This window comes from Equus przewalskii, chromosome 5, assembly GCF_037783145.1.
Source record: "Equus przewalskii isolate Varuska chromosome 5, EquPr2, whole genome shotgun sequence".
NCBI classification, from domain to species: Eukaryota; Metazoa; Chordata; class Mammalia; order Perissodactyla; family Equidae; genus Equus; species Equus przewalskii.
Genome location: NC_091835.1, coordinates 9,393,394 through 9,402,712, shown reverse-complemented (window position 1 = coordinate 9,402,712; position 9,319 = coordinate 9,393,394). Strand labels below are relative to the sequence as shown.

Below are 9,319 nucleotides of genomic sequence, written 5' to 3'. Positions count from 1 at the left end.
GAAATTCTTCCTTTGGCAGAGATACTCAGCTGGCAGCCAAGAACCCCGAATGGGAAAGTGAGCTGGATGGTAGTGGAGGGCAAGACGATGTTTATATCTGTCTTATCTCTAACACGAGAGATTGGAGATGGAGGGAGGTAGAGGACGCTCAGGACAGAGAAGCCAGGAGGGGAAGACAGAGCACAAAGCACACATGCTGGCCACGTGGTGGAAGGCAGTAGAGGATGAACAGGAGCCACAATCCACGATATGAGGTCAGGCACTGACTTTCTCAGAGGGTCAGAGATGCCCAGGGCTCTGAGTTCCTAGCCAGAGGAAGGAGGAGGAAGAGGAGGAGGAAGAGGAAAGAAGCTGGGGCTCACTCTGTGCAGAAAACGTCTCAAAGTTGTCCCCTTGAGGGACAGAAGAGGACAGTACTTATCCACCAGATCCTGTCCCCCATTGGCAAGGATATCCCCATCTGACAACGTCTTAATCTGTTCAGGCTGCTGTAACAAAATACCATAGACTGGGTGGCTTACAAACAACAGAAATTTGTTTCTCACATTCTGGAGGCTGGAAAGTCCAAGATCAAGGTACTGGTGGATTTGGCGTCTGCTGAGGGTGTACTTCCTGGTTCACGGACAGCCATCTTCTCACTGTGTCCTCACATGGCGGAAGGGGTGAGGGATATCTCTGGGGTCTCTTTTATAAAGGCACTAATCTTATTCATCAGGGCTCCATCTCATGACCTAATCACCTCCCAAAAGCCTCACCTCCTAATATCATCACCTTGGGAGTTAGGATTCAATACACCAATTTGGGGGGAACACAAATACTTACAGCATAGTAGACAATAACTTGCTTGCTCTTCCAGGCAATACGTGCCTGAGTGCTAGGGGGTCACCTGCAGTGTCCCATACCTCATCATCAGAGAAGCCCCAGAGAAGCAAGTCAGGAACACACAGTGTGGCTGGGCAAGGTCCTCTCAGGGCACACTTGCATGAAGCAGGTGCTACAGCTGCACAAGGGGGACAGAGAGGATGTGAGCCAGGACATGAGAGATGCCCAATGCTGTCCTTCACACCTCAATGGAAATGTAAGTTAATGTGTTACTTCTCCCAAACATTTTTGCTTTCTTTGTTGATCATTGACATCAACTTATTCATCAGCCATCAGGTCTTGAATGTATTTAGCAGATAAAGGAGACCTCTCAGAGTCTCTGACCTCAGGTTGTCCCTACTCTGCATTTGGGTATAGATTTGATGTCAGTATGTCATCAAGGTGCTGGAATCCTCAAGGTTGAGAGGTAGAGCCCCAAGAACCACTCAGTCAGGGGAAGGATGACATCATGGTTTCATGTGGGGATGGCACGAGCTTACACCATCCTTATTTGGACAAACAAAGTCTGTAAGTCAAGCCTAATTGTAGCTGTTCTCTTCAAACCCAACGAGATAAGAATTTGAGTGAAGAAGCTCTGTTGATCAGGAAATTCTTGTCAGCCACAACAGGAAAAACAGATCTCATTTCAAATTGGGAGGAATGACCGGCCACCCACAGATAGGTCATGGTATTCTCTGGTGCAAACTTCAGTTCAATTCTCCTCATTCCTGACTCTTCTTGACTTTGGAGAGCCGGAAGTCACAGAGTCACCCCAGTGGAGCGCTAAAGCAGTCCAAGGACATGAGCACTGATCAAATGTCTTAAGGTATGTCAAATGTTTAACAGAGTCAATGTTAAATACAGCCTGATAATCAAGACAAACTTTGTTGGGCTTTATCTTTCATTCCAACTGACTCTTCCTCACTGTAGATTCCTATCAGCTCATATCCAGTCTATCCCAGTAATCCTCAAACTGGTCTCACTCTCCCATATCAGCCCAGCCAAAAGAGGCCGATTAGTGTCCCAAAGCACCTTTTAGATTTTGTCATTCCCAGTGTCTTTTGGATTACGCCATTTCCAAGATCAAATGACACTTGGCCTTCTCTTTTGCAGAGAGAGTAGTAAAAATGCCTTAGTCTGGCCTTCAAGACCTCAACCTGACTTTCCAGGCTGATTTCCCTTAACTCCCCTACATAAACCCTACAGTTCAGCCTACAAGAACTAACAAACGCACATTAACGACTGACCATTGGGAGCCCAGCCCATCCTAAGCCATCACCATGCTCCTCATCCCAGAGCCCACCTCAGGTCTTCACCCCTGAGATGAGTGTGGGGGGCCCCCTTCCTGGCCCTTACGTCCTGGCCCAGCCTCACTGCTATAAACACATTCATCTCTGCAAATATTTGTTAACCATGTGTGCTGTGCCAAGTTCTAGAGACACAAATGGACAAGACCTAGTTCCTGAGCTCAAGGAACTCAACATCCAGTGGGAGGAATGTGTAAACAATTACAAAACAGATGACTCCCAGGAGTGGGAAGACAGTGATCAGGGAAGAGAGAACTCCTGATCTTAATCCTGAAAAAGGAGCAGGAATTTTCCAAGTAGACAAGGAGCGGAAGGGCATTCCAAGCAGAGAAACATCATGAGTAAGGAGACAAAGGCCTGACGAAGAGAGCTGCCCCTGAGGAGCTGCAGAAGGGACACATCAAGAGGAGAGCTTGAAGGTAAGCGAGAGAGGCCGTGGGAGCCTCGGACTCCCGGTGAGACGTCCTTATTCCGCAGCAGTGGAACCGCTGCTGAGTTACAGGGGAGGGCTGCGGTCAGCTTTGCATTTTAGAAACCTCACCCCTGCAATACGGATGATGAACATGGCGACAGAGAAACAGACCAGGGAGGAAGTTACCGGGGTGATTCAGGGGAGAGAGAGAAGACCGTGAGCCAAAACAACGGCTGTGGGAACGGGGCGGGGAGAACGCCTTTGGACAGTGTTAACGGCTGGCTAGATTTTATAGGACAATGGGACAATTTGGACAACCTATTAAGCATATTATGGGTGAACCAGTGTTTGGCAGTTAGAGACATAACTCTACAGGAACCCTCTGTCCACGGGGAAGTGCACCGCCTTCTAAACAGCTCTCTTCCAGGTGAATGTTTAGACCAGCCTGTTCTGAGAGAAGGCACTGTTTGCATTCATTAGGTACTGTCCTCCGTGCCAATAAAGCACAAACATACTTCTTCCAACATACACTTTTGTTTATTGGGAACGTGATTGGCACATCTTAATGTTATGAAACCCAGCTGGATTTTCCATTTTGCTTTTCAGCAAATATAATTGTATTAATGTATTTACTTCTAACTGCTCTAGCAAAAAACTAAACTAAATAAGATCCTTCTGAATAGCCTTTGACAGATTGCAAAGCTTGAGCAACGAGCAAGAAGGAGAAGATAATGATGAGGAAGAGTTTCCCTTTTGGGAAACACAGAGAAGAAGGGAGTCAGCCATTTCTCCATTACCATTAAACTTTATGGGGAGGACAGGAAGGAAATAGATCTCATCTGCAGACGTCATCACTGCATATCTGCCAGCTGACAACTGTTCCTGGCACGTAGTATGTTCTCAATGAATATTTTTGCTGAAGGAATATCCAATTAAAGAGACGAGGACACACAGCAACAGGGATGGGTCTGAAAGGTATAGTGCCTGGTGAATAAAATATGCAAGGAACAGAATGGGATCTATAACAAAATTCCATTTATGTAGATGAGAAATACAGGCATGAGAGGCATTAATACATTTTGTAAGGCATTAAAATCATTGACTAGGTTGAGGAAGGCAAGGGAGTGAGGTGTTGGAACAAAAGCAACAACATGCATAAAGCAAGCAAACGAGAAAAAAGTTGCAGTGGACCAGTTACAACTGTAGCCATGAACTGAGACACAGGAAAAAAGAAGAGGGGAAATTAGAGGTCCCCGACCGACACTGGGTTATATTTTTTGTGTGTATATATATATATATATATATATATATACACACAGATCAATTAATTGTTTAGTAAATTGCATGTTCCCTGATATGGATTCACTTCTTCTCCACTGACCTTTTGGTTGTAATGATAAAGTTCCAAATAAAGTCCCCCCATCAGACACTGTAAAGGGGAGAAATGCAGATGCTCAGACCAGTTGGGCACGGAAGTCAAGATTCTGCAGCCCAGAGGGAGCAAACTAGGGAAATGACGCTCCTTACAGGTGAACAGAGTCTCTTCCTGTGCAGTTCCACACACACTAAAGTGCCCGCCCTGGTTCTGTACCTTTGGGAACTTCCTTTCCTTTCCTTATCAAATCGTTTCAACCCTTTTGCTTCTCTGAGTCCCAAACCTAGCATTTCAGGAGCATGAAATCAAAGTGGTGCAGCAGAACTCCTGCGACACACATTAGGAACCAGATGAGAGCCGACTTGAAGACAGGGTGGACAAGTCAGACAGAAGTCCCCACAAGCCACAGCTAGCTGCACAGTGTGGACAAAAATAACCCCCAGGACCCAAAGAATGTTAGAGCTACATGAAACTCAGCAATGAGGCAGACTCTCCTCCCCTGCTGGGTGGTACAGTCCTGGAGAACCTTGCGTTCACACTGAGTCAATGGCAGAGCCGGGGTCAGCACTCCTTTCTCCTGACTCCCTCTCCAGTGTGCATTCCTGAGGGCTGAGGTCGTCATTGTTTTCAGCACAGTGCAACTGCTGACGTGCACGAAGAAGACCAGCACATCAAGAGGTGAAACTGGGTTTGCCTCAGGCACCCCAAAAGACTGGAAGGTATGCTACGTCTGAAAAATATATTTATTTTTTCAATTGAAACCCTCTTGCTTTTTTCATCTATTCTCCAAAATTCAGAACATCCAATGCTTTTACTAGTAATAGATACTGGTTTCTGTACAACAACTCTCAAAATACATTTCTTGGTTCTACTCTTTCATTCTCACAGTATTGACAACTGGTAAATATATATACACACGTATATAAATATATATACATTCACATTTGTAAACAGTGCAATCAGGACGGCTCTTTACAGTAATCATTGGCCCATGCTTTCAACCATCCTTATTACTTCTGATGTAGAAAGGAGGAAAAAAAAAGAAAAAAACGGAAACTCTTTGCTCTTAAGATAACTTACTGGTGACCCCTGGTAAATGACAGCCAAGCGAAACTTCAAGGAACTTGCTACTTACAGCTTGAATTTCAAGCAAACATCTTCCTGCATTTCTAATGAAAAACGGATCCTTCTCCTGGCTTTTGAAGTGCTCTTTGGGAATTGTTTGAATGTTCTTTGCAATCTTTTATACCCAGCCTAAGGACTCTGACAAACTCTCTCTTTCCCTTCAAAGGCTTGTTAACTACGCGATGAATACACCTGTCACTTCCAATTCGAACCTGACTTTCTGTTGTGATGGCTGTAGAATTTGGTATCTATGGCAACTTTTCAGTGGCTCCACATCGATTAAAAAATGATTGCCTTATCAGGGTCGCTTGGGTTGATTGATGGAAATGATCAGTTGCTTAAAATAATCATGACAGATAAAGTCTCTTAATTAGCCCGCATTTGCAAGAGTCAGAAATTTTAGATTTCATTACATTTTTTATTATTATTTCCATGCAAAAGTAACTGAAATTCAATTTTACCAAAGTAGTTACAAGTTAATTTGGACCTTCTCGCTGAAGGAAACTTGATTCAATCCACACATCTTATTTGGAAGCCAAATGGCACATTTTGTCTATTCTAGAAAATCTACTTCTTGATTTTTTAATATGCTAAGGTTAGAGACTAATTTATGTCTATTTAAAAAATCAAGTTCAGTACCAAGAAACTTTTTAGTCAGATTTAGAGCATTTGCAAATTAATTATACAGCTTTTCATTCTAAGGCTTCTGCAAGTGTGTAAAACCAGGAAAGACAATACTGTGGGGGAGAAACATTAACTGGAGCCTGACCCTTCCACCACAACTTAAATGTTTTATTTTTTAATAGAACATTTTAAATCAACATCTTCAAAAGTGTAGCAATGTACCAGTGATCATATACAAGATACTTTTAGATAGCCCACGAACTTTTTTCAATAGCCAGATATTTAATTTAATGTGAAATTGCTGTTTTTCAACCATTTTATATTTAAAAGATGCAAAGGTGTCAATTTCATAGGGTTTAAGCTAATGTTTTATTTTTAAAAATAACCGTATTAGTTTCCTAGGGCCGCCATAGCAAAGTATCACAAACTGGTTGGTTTAAAACAATCAACATTGACTGTCTCACAGTTCTGAATGCTAGAAATTCCAAATCCAGGCATGAGCAGGGCCATGCTCCCTGCTGGCCACGCTCCTGGCTTCCTCCTAAGCTTCCTGCATTTGATGGCAATCTTTGGCATTCCTTGGCTTGTAGCTGCCTTTGTCATCACGTGGTATTCTCCCAGTGTCTCTGTCTTCACAAGGACTTCTTCTTGTAAGGACACTGGTCATATTAGATTAGAGGCCCACCCTACTCCAGTATGACCTCATCTTAACTCATTAGTGATTACTTAACTCATCTTAACTCATAAAGCCACATTCTGAGGGACTGGAGTTAGGACCTCAACATATGAATTTTGGAGGGTGACAATTCAACCCATAACAATAACTAACATAGCAGGTCTGTGATTTCAAAGATAAGATTGTTTGGGAAGAGGCTAAAATAGGTATTTTGTTTAAGTTGAAGTTGATTTAAAGAAAACTAACAAGGACGGTATGTAAACATGACAAAAGTTGTAAGCGCTGTTCAGCGAACGGTTGAAATAGGAGGGGAACTTGACTTTAAAACTGGCCACAAAGTCTTCCCCTCCCTGTTTCCACATTCCTATACAACGTCTCCTTGCAGGAACTCCCATGAAGAGGTAGATAGAGTCTATTTCTCTACCCCTTGATTCTGGCCGGCCTTGGGGTTTGCTCCGGCCAATGGGACATTAGCTAACATGCCGTAAGCAGAAGCTTAAAAAGTGCATGCTCTTTGGGGTTCCCCCTTTTGCCCGGGGTGCCCTGCTGAAGGATGAAAGACCACAAGAAGTAGAACCAAGGCACCCAGCTGATGGCCAGGCAGCCCCTAACTGACCCAGCTGCTGACTGCAGACACATGACTTGAGCCCCAGACCAGGCTAGCCAATCCCCATGTCTAGATCAGCAGAACCACTCACTGAGCCCAGCCCAGATGGCCAACATGCAAATCGTGAACTAAAAAAAAATGGTTGCTGTTCAAAACTGCCACTTACACATTCTCATCAATTTTCTGTTTATTTTGACCAGTGATTACAAGAGTGTCCCAAATTTTCTGGAGACTTTTTTCATCAAAGTTGCTCTTAGGGTCCCAGAAATGTTGACTTAGGGCTGAAACAGACATCAAGATAATTTGGAAGAGGGCAGGAGGGCTGGACGGGAAGTATCTTGCAGCATTTCTCTTTGAAGTTCATTTACTTTCCTCCCCTTCTCCCATTGGCCTGTGAATTCAAACAAAAATAACCTTAGAGGCAGAGGGAAAGGAGCCAGGCCTAGCAGGAGCACAGGAGATGAGTCAGGTCCCCACCAACGTCCCCTGTCTTCCTGCAGGACTCTTTCTGGTCAGCTGGTTTCAGAGAGTCAAAGAAGGGATTTCCATGAACTATAACAGCCATTATTGGTGACCAAACTGTGAGGCTTTTTGGTTATTCTTCCCAGAATCTACCCTGGATAGAACTCTGTGTTTGAGACCAACTCTGAAGAGCATAATGGACAGAGAATTAGACTCTAAATTAAGACTGCTGGGATTTTTTTCCCCCCAAGGGACCCACATCTACTCATATTTCCCCCATTTGGTTTTCTCATTGCAGCCGGAATAACCTTTCCAAAATGCAAAGCTATCATGCTAAGCCCTGTTTAAAAATCTTCCACTGCTTTCCATTGCTTTTGGAGTATCAACCAGGCTCCTTAAATGGTGTATACAGCTACGTTAGTCTCCTCCAGCTGCTATAAGAAAATACTACAGACTGGGGGGTTTAAACAAGAGAAATGTACTTTCTCACGGTTCTGGATGCTGGATGTCCAAGATCAAGGTGCCAACAAGGTTGACTTCACCTTGGCTTGCAGACAGCTGACTTCTCCATGTGTCCTCACACGGCCTTTCCTCTGTGAATGTGCATCCCTGGTGTCTCTCTCTCTTCCTATAAGGACACGGGTCCTATTGGATTAGGGCCCACCCTTATGACTTCATTTAACCTTAGTTATCTTCTTAAAGGCCCTGTCTCCAAATACAGTCACATTGGGAGTTGGGGCTTCAAATATGAATTCGGGGAACACCATTCAGCCCATAACCATGGCCTTGCTTTGTCTGTCCTCTACCCATCTCTCTAGATCTTTCATGCACCACTAACTAGTCCCTTACCTCTATCCTCTGCCACTCTGGGTTTCCCCCTTACTTGGACTCCACCAGTCTCTTAGCAGTTGTAATTTTATTTTTATCCAGGTGATGCTTGGCCCTTCTAAGAATGTAAGCTCCAAGAGAATGATGAAGAATTTTGTCTGGTTTTCCCATCAATTTATCCCCAAACTCAGTGCCTGGCATTTAGTAGGCACTCAATAAAACTTTGAAGAATGAATGAAGAGTTTAGCAAAGGTCTTAAGATTTATGGTAACCACACAGGTCAACATGACTTGGAGATATAGAAATGATTCCTATCCATGAATTTACTCAGTAAACACTTATTTAGCACCTACTGTGTGCTAGATCCTGAGAACGCAAAGATAAATCAGATAGGCAGGTGTCAGACCAATCTTTCTGCAGGCTGAGTTGTCTTATTGAACCATATTCCCTGTTCCCATTATACTCAATCTTCAATCTATTTGGCCTGGATATAAACAGCCGCTGAGATTTTTCAAACTATATGATACTTATTTAACATGGCTATTTACATTCATTGCACATATATTATTTGAAAATCTTAATGTTAGAAATAAAAATCATTCTACATCATTAAAAGTTTAAAAGGCGATTGTCATGCTTTCAGAGATGTATCCTGATTATGGTCCCAGGAAAACGACTCTCAATAAATTCTTTATGGTTTTATGGGTAGCTAAAGAGAGGAAATGCAGGTAAGGATTTTAAGATATATAAATAATTGAAAGATACATACCAATTTTAAAAGTCATTCCCCAGGACTAATGTGACTATTAGATGAATCACACACATTTTTTCATAATGTTGTAATATAAACTGAATTAAGAGGAAGTCGAAATAAAGCACATATATCAGATACACACTAATGCTTCCAAAAGTCTTAGAAAACCTAATAAATTTAATAAAGGCAGAATTTAGGAGATTTTACTGGACCAAAAACTTGACTTTGTAAATTCCTTTAAATCTGAAAATTGTGGCTACCATTCGATGCTTGTCTCAGAGCTGCCAG

General features: G+C 42.9%; 1 long non-coding RNA gene across 1 annotated transcript in view; it reads right to left on the bottom strand.

The window, feature by feature from the left end:
* Nucleotides 1-6,054: 6,054 nt before the first annotated feature.
* The window catches only part of LOC139083238 (uncharacterized), an 84,940-nt gene continuing 81,675 nt past the window's right edge, over nt 6,055-9,319 (bottom strand). Inside the window, exon 5 of the long non-coding RNA XR_011539795.1 lies at nt 6,055-7,378. This is a non-coding gene — a long non-coding RNA (uncharacterized lncRNA). The remainder of the gene's footprint in view (nt 7,379-9,319) is intronic.